Genomic DNA, 10069 nt, shown 5'->3' on the forward strand with positions numbered 1-10069 from the left:
AAAAAGAAGCATGGAGACAAAAGAAGAGAGGAAGAACAAATATCAATCAAGGAAAAAAAAAGAAGAGCTAAGAAAAAATGTAATATTTCTGCTGAAAAATATTACGAGCCCGTGTGAGTCTCAGGCAAATGACAATGCTGACATTGTGGTTACGATGGTTTGGTCTTTAAATAGTACACTCTCCACTGGCCAATCAAGACTAAGGGCTAAGAAACCCGCATATTTTCGTATGAACCTCCTCTTGGGAGGAGGTCAAGAGGATAATGATATAAATATTGCAAATTTTTTTTAATCCTCTTCTCCCCAGCCAAAGCGTGGCTGAGGGAAGAGGATGGGGGCTATTATGGGAAGTCGTGAGGTGGATGAAGAGGAGCCATGAGGGGCTCCACGTGGGAGGGAGCTCCCCCCCTCCCTTCAACTATATAACTCCCCTCTAAGGGGTAAAGGAGAAAAGGGGAAGCTGTGAGGGTCGTGAGGCTGATTGAAAGCAATCAGGCGTGGAGGAGGAAGAAGCAGTCGCCAGGCCGTGTTGTGAGAGGAGGGGGTGAGAGGGCACCATGTGCCGTGCTGCTGCCATTGGTACCTAGAGCCGCCGCCATCTCCGTCTGGAATTCGCTGCCACCTGGCCACGTTGGCCGCCGTCATCATAGCCCATCTCCCTGCCACGACAGTATTTAGAAGCTTTAGAAGCTTCTTGAAACTTCTAAGGGCCTCCTCCCAAGCCCCCCTTCCCGTGGTCCATTTAAACCCCCTTCCCTTGGGGTTCCACCCAAGTCCCTTAAAGTTCACCTTACTTCGGGAATTAAACCCTTTTCCCCCGCTTGGTTTCCCCAAAAGTCACCTAGCCTGGGTTTTTAAGGCCTTTTCATAGCATTTCCACAAGGCTAGTTAACCCCCGTTTCCTTTTAAATCCTCCCCTTGCATTCCACAAAGCCATTTTTAAACCCTTCCATGGATTTCCCCCACACAAGTTCTTTAAAGGCTCCCATGGCATTCCCATTCAAGCCATATTAGCAAGTTTTAAACCCTCTTTTCATTGGTTCTCCTTAAGTTCACTCTAACCGACGGATTCAAAAACCATTTTTTCTATTGAATCTCCCCCAAGTTTCTCTAATGGAATTAAAAGGCCCTTCCCTTTTGAACCCTCCGAAAGCCCAAATTTATTTCCCCTCTTAAGCTTTGAGAAGGAAGCCTATAAGGTCTTCCAAAGCCCAATTCCACAAGATGGGGCATCGATCAAGGAAGCCGAATCTCAAAAGGAATTGCACGTGCGAGGGAGACGGGCCAAGATCATAAGTCTGCGGCAAAGGCAAGAAGGTTGAATTCGCGATGGCCCCTAAAAAGGCACAAGGTGCAACCGCAGGAGGATCATCTCCTAACATCCATGTGGACGTTTCACCACAAGTCCAGGTTTTCTTCCTATTTTTGATTTACGTCGTAATATTGTAATTATGCATGGTTAATTCACGAAAGTAAGATGCACTTTTACGATTGAAAAACATTGGCTATCTTAGGGGAAATAACTCACAATTGATGAATCGATCATTTGTATTTCTCAAAGAAACAAACGAAAGAAGGACATAAGACGTCTATGCATTCTTAACAAATTGTTTTTATGCATTACAAAGTAACGATTTTAGATCAACTAATGACCATCATCTCAAAGTCGAAATTATTGTAGTACACTTCGATTATTCATGGAAGGATAAAATCGCATGTTGCATTATTAGACATCTCTTTCTTCGCAAGGATTCATTAAATAAGATTGCTAACAACCGTAGGAATTTGTGAGGCATGGAAATGATTCTAGGGCTGCATGAAGTAGATTAAAAATCTAGTCAGTTGGCATAAATCTCAATCAATTACGTAAGTAGTTACGAAAGGTTGTGTAATGCTCATTTAGCATACGAATAATTCATTCAGAAATGAAATTAGGAAAAGGTTGCATGGTTCGTTTTAACATAAACCCCAAAAGCCTAGCAGCATGAATCGTGAATGCATGTTTTAGATGAATCAATGAAAATTATGCCGTAACTTAACCTACACTTTGATCTTAACCAGGAAAGTTAGGGTTTGTAAATCTAATCATACGTAGGCAATGAATCATGTGATTACAAGAATGGTATCATAAATATATTCAAGAATAGACAAGTAAATTGGTTTACCCTAAACACCTAAACCGTGAGGGACTCGCTTAGGAATGGTTAAATAGATGCAACATATCCCAAGTGCTAACTAGGATTTAGCACGTTGAGGACGTGACCTAGTCACTCTTATTGCCAAGCTGAAACTCTCATACCCTAAAGACCTGCCCACATTCACGGAATGTAGCGACAATAGGACATACTTGCGATAAATGATCTAGGGTTTTTACCCTAAGGATCGCTCGCTAAAAGGATGAAACTCGGTTTGAATTGGAACCCTGGGACCGACAATGTCGGCCTTGTGCAATCAGGAACGGATTGATATGAAGACACCCTAATCCTATTTCCTATTAATCATGATTTCATTATGAGAAGACGCCATTCGATGGGTAAGATATTCCCATGGATTAGATGCGACACTTGTGCAACAAGTTGCAGAGTTGCATGATCTTGTGGGTTGACCACAAGGGAGTGGCAAATTCCTCGAAATGAGATTGGCAGATTCTTGTGCAAGTTTATCTTGCAAGAGGATGAGTGATCATCTTGATATAGCACCTTTCTTGGGAAAGGTGACCAAGATAAGTGGATTAGATAATTGCTTGGAAACAAAAGACCAATCAGCAATTTGGAATAACATATTTACTACTAATAGAACTTAAGGTATTGGTTAAGTTGGGTTAATAGGGTACGGCCCTAACCCAAGGACATAAGGGTTAACAAACAAACCCTTGGGGATCTTGCCAAGTCGCAATTGATCCCGGATCAAGTGCTGGATGCATTCGTAGAGAAGAATTCACTCCTTGGCAGTTGGCCAAATAAACGATCACTGGAATTAATTGTGCTTGTAACAGTTTAGAAAGCGTTGTTTGCATTGTTTGCTCAAGGAACTAAAGGATGAAAATATATCTAATGCTTTAGGTTGAAGGCCTGAAGGGAGAGGCAGCCTCATTTACCCTCGACTGTCTACCTGACCCTAACTAAGGGGGTTGTGAACTGCACTGGGAAGGTGGACCAAACCCGCCGCGTGAGGTCTCTCTGTTGAGCGCTACTTGGAGCAGGAGGACGCTTGGGTGCCAGGGGGGCTCTGGCCCTAAATCCCTTGCCTTTTGGGCCCTGCACAAGAGGCCAACGTGACGCGGGATTGGATCTTGAGGCCCACATACTAGTCTACGGGCGGAATCTTGGATTAGTAATCCCTGTGGATTGCTGGATAGCCTTCGGGCGGATTATGGATAAGCCTACGGGCTGGACTTTATAAATGTATTCCAAAGATAAATATGATAAGATGTTGAAAAGAAACTTGTTTGACATTGTTTTTCTATGTCAAGTGCTAAGATCATGCGAAGGAACCAGTGCCTAACGGAGTAATTAAAGAAGCTGGTTGATGCATGTCTAACTAAATGTGGTAGGTAATTAGATAACTAAAACAACTTGAGGAAAGTGTGGTGGATGTGGCCATGGGTCCGTCCTACGAATGGGTGGTCCCGGTTGGCCGGGAACTTTTCTCAATCATAATGGATAGCAAGAAGATCGTCTCAAAGGAAATGAATAGCAAAGGCACTGACCTAGAGTCTAAGTTATAATAATCTCGATTTACGCTATTTTAGGGGAACGGAATGGGGCTATGCCTTATGGTAGAGAGGTTGAGCTTTGCATTCCTCTCTTTACCATTCTCCTTGAACCAAGTGTAGCGTGAATCCGCTTCGGCCCTGGCATTTCTGCGTAAAGTAGTTCGCTTGGGGTTCAACGCTAGTTGCCGTTTAGGAAATGAGCATTGGGAAAAAACGCTAATTCAGGTCGTCCCTAAGTGGGAATGGCCAGAATACTTTTGCTACGTGGCAGATGTGGAAAGTCCTAGATCGCAAACCCCGTGACATTCCATGGGAGTGCCGGCGGAGCTTTCTAGACCTTCTTTCCAATGGACTGCTAAGACGTGTCTTGAAGGGAACAGGTGGACACGTTACAAAAAATGAAGAGATAGAAGAAAGGAGCATGTAAAGATGAGTTGAGAAAAAAAGAATAGATCGAAGAAAGGAGTGGGCAAAGAAGAGAAAAGGACCAAAGAGTCTAACACCAAGAGTGATCCTAGGAAAGAAGTGGAGTACAAAGTTGTAATAGAGTAATCATGAAAAGATTTTGAAGCTAGAGAAGTAGCTCTTGATAAAGAAGAAAGGAGTAGGTAAATAAGAGCCAAGAAAAAAAAAGGAGATAGAAGAAAGGAGTATGTAAAGAAGATAAAAGGACCAAAGATTCTAGCACCAAGAGTGATCCTAGGGAAGAAACAGAGTAAAAAGTTGCAAGAGGAATCATGAAAAAAATTTGAAGTTAGAAAAGTAGCTCTTGCTAAAGAGCACAAAGACACATTGGTAGCCCTAATGTTGTCTTATTAGGAGGACATGAAAAGACAAAGGGGTTTTGTGGAATAACAATCCAAGAGAGATTCTCCAAAGCATATGAAATAGAACATTCCAACAAAAGCAAGGAGAAAGTTGTGAAAGACACCCAACACCGACAATGGTTACACCAACTGAATGTATGCAATTACTTGAAATCCTTTAGGAGCTAAAGGAAGAGATGACCTAACTTAGGAGGAAAATCATAGAAAATGCACTAACAATATCTCCACCAAACGAATTGCTAAGTCAACCATTAACTCATTGGACCAACCTACCAAAGTAAGCCACACTCTTGGAAGTGTAGCCCCACTAGAAAGCCTTTATGATGAACTAAAAAGGGTTAAATCCAAGGCAATCAAGATCTCAAATCTAGCTAAATGAAGAGAAGACTCTACATCAGGAAAATATCTAGATCTCTACCTAGGAAGTCTTCGCAACACAATATGATATTGAAGCACGAAAGTACACAATAGCTAAAAGAGGCATAGGCTAGCCATGAAGAAGACAATAATAAATTTTTCAAGCTCACGATGACCTAACTTAGGAGGAAAATCATAGAAGATGCACTAGCAATATCTCCACCAAATGACTTGCTAAGTCAACCATTAACTCATTGGACCAACCTACCAAAGTAAGCCACACTCTTGGAAGTGTAGCCCCACTAGAAAGCCTTTATGATGAACTAAAAAGGGATAAATACAAGGCAATCAAGATCTTCAAATCTAGCTAGATGAAGAGTAGACTCTACATCAGGAAAATATCTAGACCTCTACCTAGGAAGTCTTTGCAACACAATATGATATTGAAGCATGAAAGTACACAATAGCTAAAAGAGGCATAGGCTAGCCATGAAGAAGACAAGAATAAAGTTTTCAAGCTCACAATACTCTTAGAACAAGATTAGGCCAAGTCTAAGATGTTAAGCAAAGAAATATAAGGCATCTACCAACTGCATGAACAAGTAAAGTTAGCATTCACTAGGCTATAAACAAGCATTAGAAGAGCTTAAGGCACAACCCCAAAAAGTATCAAATCACCCCATTTTTCCTGAGCTCATGAAGAATGAAGATGAGAGCATCACAAATGAAAAGCCAAACAAAAAACTCTAGAGGTATATAGGGCACATGGAGAATCTAGCAAGGTAGTCAAAGAGTTCAATAGGTTTAAAGAGGCACTACCCCCACAAATAGTCAGACTCCTTATCCGAGCAGCTAGTAGCATATTAGAGAAAAAGGCCCACTAGGTGGTCCATGATGCCTTCAGAGCATCCTATTAGATCAAGGTAAGTGCAAGAAAATGTCTCACTATGAATCCTCAAGAAGCATGGCCAGGATAACTAGAATGAAAATACCCAATCCTCGAGTAGGACAAAGTAGCATGGATTGTATTTATCTACTCTAATGATATTGGACAAGCAAATTTGCTTCTATGTCCATATCCCCATTGAGGTGGTAGGGAATATGAAAAAATACAGGATGGGAGGTACAACTTCTCGAAGATTCTAAATACAAGGGCCATTGGGAAGAAGAAGATCTATCTATTTCAGGCCCTCGACCTCATTCCCTCATTCATACACTTTGTGAAGAAATTCACTAACTACTTGGACTCTTCCTTCATCACTATATGTAATTATCTCCACCCCCTCATAATTTGGTTGCAACAACCCATCGCACCCTATGAGGAAAGGGTTATGCCACTCTTCTTTGATGTAAATGCTGGAATCAATAGAGTGGCTATGATATGGCTTTGCCTTCGGGACCTATTGCTACTTACCTATTGTATTGAGCTCTTGACAGATATGGTAGATAGTAGATTTGCTCTAAGCACTAATGTGCTCTATCCGAAATTATACCTACAGCTGTGCATGTCACTAAAAGAAAACACGCTCAAGAAAGGATGCCTCTAGCATGCACTTAGGCCAATGCTTGAGTGTAGTAAAAATACATGTTAGAATTATTCACCAAAAAAGGGGGAAAAAAGGAGAAAAATCAAACAAAAATGATACTCTCACAACACCTAGGGAAACCTAGCCCAATTTCCCGCATAACAATCTCAGGGTCTATCATGGGCAGGACATCGCAAGCTTGCTTTGGCAAGACCTGTCATCTTGAGGAAGGAACAACCCATAACCTTTCACAAATTGGGTTCTCAAATGTGGGACAAAATTCCTTGGACTTGGCCCATCTCCCAATTCCACTATACGAGCACCTCACATCACTAAGACACATAGACATTCCAATGACTAGTGATGTGCTATTAGATTACCTAAATTGCTTATACTTTGTGGAATTGAATGTGTCCCACCTCTTACTCACTTTGATGCCAAATTTGGTTTGTTCTAGAGATGAAGAATATGTTCTTGTCTTCATTAAGAGGGTCTTTGACAATGATAGTCTTGTTCTCCATTTTGGGTTTTTCAAATTTCTGCAAAGCCACATAAGAATTCATGAGTTACCTCATAAAATCCCAAATTATGCTTTCATAATTATATGCCAATTAATGCTACATCAATATTCTATACCCACATATCATTGCTCAACTAAAAATCACATCTTACCCACCTCTTACCACCTTATTACAATAATTGTTACTTGTTTGGTGGCCTTGGTTAGTTGTTGTTGATAATTTGCTTGTTGGTTGTTTATCGACATGGTCATTAGCATGGTCATTGGTCTCCCTCCCCCTTGCAAAAGTGAGACAAGCTTTTGAGCTTGGGGAGAGGCGATCATGTGTGTATGGTGTTGGAGGGGTTTTTCTTGAAAGGTCATATCCACCGGGGATCGGAGATAGAAGGAGGTAGAGATAGCAGATGGAAGAGAAGAAAAAGAATAGATAAGAGGTAAACAAAACAAAGACAAAGCACAATGAATTGAATCAATAAGTATTGATAGAACCTGGAATCCCTTGTCTAGCACTACTCAAAAGCACTCTCCAAGCATTAGATCTCTTGGAGCTCCTTCCTAGACCAAAAACGTGCATCAATACAACAACTTTCTCTCTATTTCTCGAAACCCAAATCTGATGGCTCAGTTGGCTTTGAAAGGGGGTAAGACCCTAGGACACCTGATCAAAGATCTCCTAGATCACCCCTTCTTCTTATTCCAGTTCAAAGTGCAATTTTCAGCCTGTCAATTGCAATTGCGACACACATGATTTTGCCCATCTATCTTTTTTATGGAAAATACCAAAACTGGCTGAAAAAGCAACTTGCTTTTTGCATGGCATCCTAATCTAGAAGTTTCTATAGCTTTTTTTTATATTTACAATAAATAATAGGCTAAAATTGTCCAAAAATCTAGTATTTTTGGACCATATATGCCACGGACACTAGCACTAATGACTAAGATCACATTGACTCTCTACATCAATGAAGAAGTTGGATGATAATGCACTCCAGAGTTTTTCACACCGTATCCGTGTAGTGGCACGATAGTGGAAAGATCTTTAATGCTTTATTTGTTACATTATTATTGCTATATACAAAAGAATGACTGGTTTTTGTTTATGTATAGTAGGAGAAGGATCAAGAATCCACTAGTCATAGAAGTCCAGATTGTACTCTAGTTCAACCACAGCAAGTCTAGCTCTGGAGGCTAGACAAGTAGCTCATAAAGGTATGACGTGATGTTGTCTCGAAGCGATGTTCCATTGAATTGTTAGAAGTATAGCATGAGAACCCTATGTAAGCAAGGGTGCATGAGGGAAGGTGAGGTGTGAATGGACTAGAGGACAGGGGAAACCCTAACCCTAGCTCACTTAGAGGTTATATAAACATGGCCAAAGATCACTCTCATTAGCAGAAAATGAGAGAGTGTACCAGTTTTGTACTTTGAGAAACTTAATAAGCAAGATATTTTTCTTGTACTTGAGCTCTCCTTCTCATGCTTCTTAAGCAACACATTTCTCTCCTTCCCCAGTGATCCTCATTTTCTTCACATGGTATCTAGAGCTTGGTTGCGTGATGGGAGTTGAGTGTGCTTGCATCTCTATTGTCAAGCTTGAAAATCCATATCTAGCCATATCCATTGAGCTTGGGGGGCTTGGTGGAGATCATTGACATCATATCTATCTGAGCCTTAAACTAAGAAGTTGCTCCTCAACTCTAGGCCCTAGCTCAACACTTTAGAGACCTGACATTCATGCATAGAAGGGCGACATTACTCATTTTCTCATGAAAAGGCGCAATTATGTGTGTTTTTTTCTCTACATGCCCATTAGAGGGTGCAATCTTGGTGGCTGCCACATGGCTTTGGTAGTCCCCTCCTTGAGAGGGCTAACTCCACCTCAAAGGGTTGCCAAAATTCCTTCGCTGCCACTAACAATGTTTCTAATAACTGATTAACCATATCGAGAGTTCAATGATGGTCTAGAGGCTCAAAACTTAGAGTGTCTTAATTCAAAGGTGACTCTCAAGCCCGCCATTCAACCAAACTCCAACACAAGCATTTTGCTAAGCTTGGATATTAGTATTCCTAAACACTACTGATCAATCTATTGGACATTCCTTGCTAATTTTTATCAAAAATCTAAATGTCAAGTCTAAGATATGAATGCCATTTAGCATTTTAGCACAGTCATTAAGTATCTCATTAAGTGACACTATAAGGCTATGTGTAAAATTGTAAACACATAGACCATGTCACAGCTCCTCTCCAAATGCTATCTTTCTCATTTTTAATCACATTTTAATCACTCTCAACCTGTTACTTATTTGATTCAAATATCATTTTATTTACTTCTGTCAAGAATTGCATGATGGGGGGATTTACTTAAGCTGCTACACCAAACACACACTGTATACACAAGAGGAAGCTCACTCAAGAACACAAGAAGAGAGATTGGAGCCCCAAGAGGAACACCAAGGAAAAGGGAATTCTATTGCAAGAAAATATATCTTGTAACATTAACAAGCTTTTATCCCATTCTTTTGATGACCAAAACAAAGAAAACAACAAATCTTCACGCAGCATCATAGTAGATATCTCCCATGGATTTGATAAAATCAACCATAATCTTCAACATCATCATAGAATCCTTCAATAGAACAAAGAACATAGAAGAATACACCATATTTGAATGGAAATCAATCACATAGTTTTCATATTCAATGTTTTCATAGTTTTCTATATTGATCTCTCATATACAGTTACATTGTTTTGATAGAATTGACTATCTCTAGCTCTCTCTCTCTCTCTCTCTCTCTCTCTCTCTCTCTCTCTCAAAATAGTACATCATCTCCTCACTACAATACTCTAATAATGAATCTCAATAATCCTTCTTAGGTCGTGGATGCACCTCCCAAGAGGTATGTCTGATGTGAAGAGGCACCAAAGCCACTACAGTGTCTATTCATAGCTCACTACTGTCACTGTCACTCCAGTCTTCTCGAGTCTTCAGCAGCTGCTTCTTCCATTCATTTTAGCTCTTTTGAACTTAGATTCATCCTTTCCAAAAGTTAGAAAACTTTCCCAAAGTCACACATACTTTCTACAGAACACTTACAGAAGATCTACAGAACAGTACAGTGCA

This window comes from Lygodium microphyllum, chromosome 15, assembly GCF_053477565.2.
Source record: "Lygodium microphyllum isolate KBCC chromosome 15, Lygodium_microphyllum_v1.1.10, whole genome shotgun sequence".
Classification (NCBI taxonomy): Eukaryota; Viridiplantae; Streptophyta; class Polypodiopsida; order Schizaeales; family Lygodiaceae; genus Lygodium; species Lygodium microphyllum.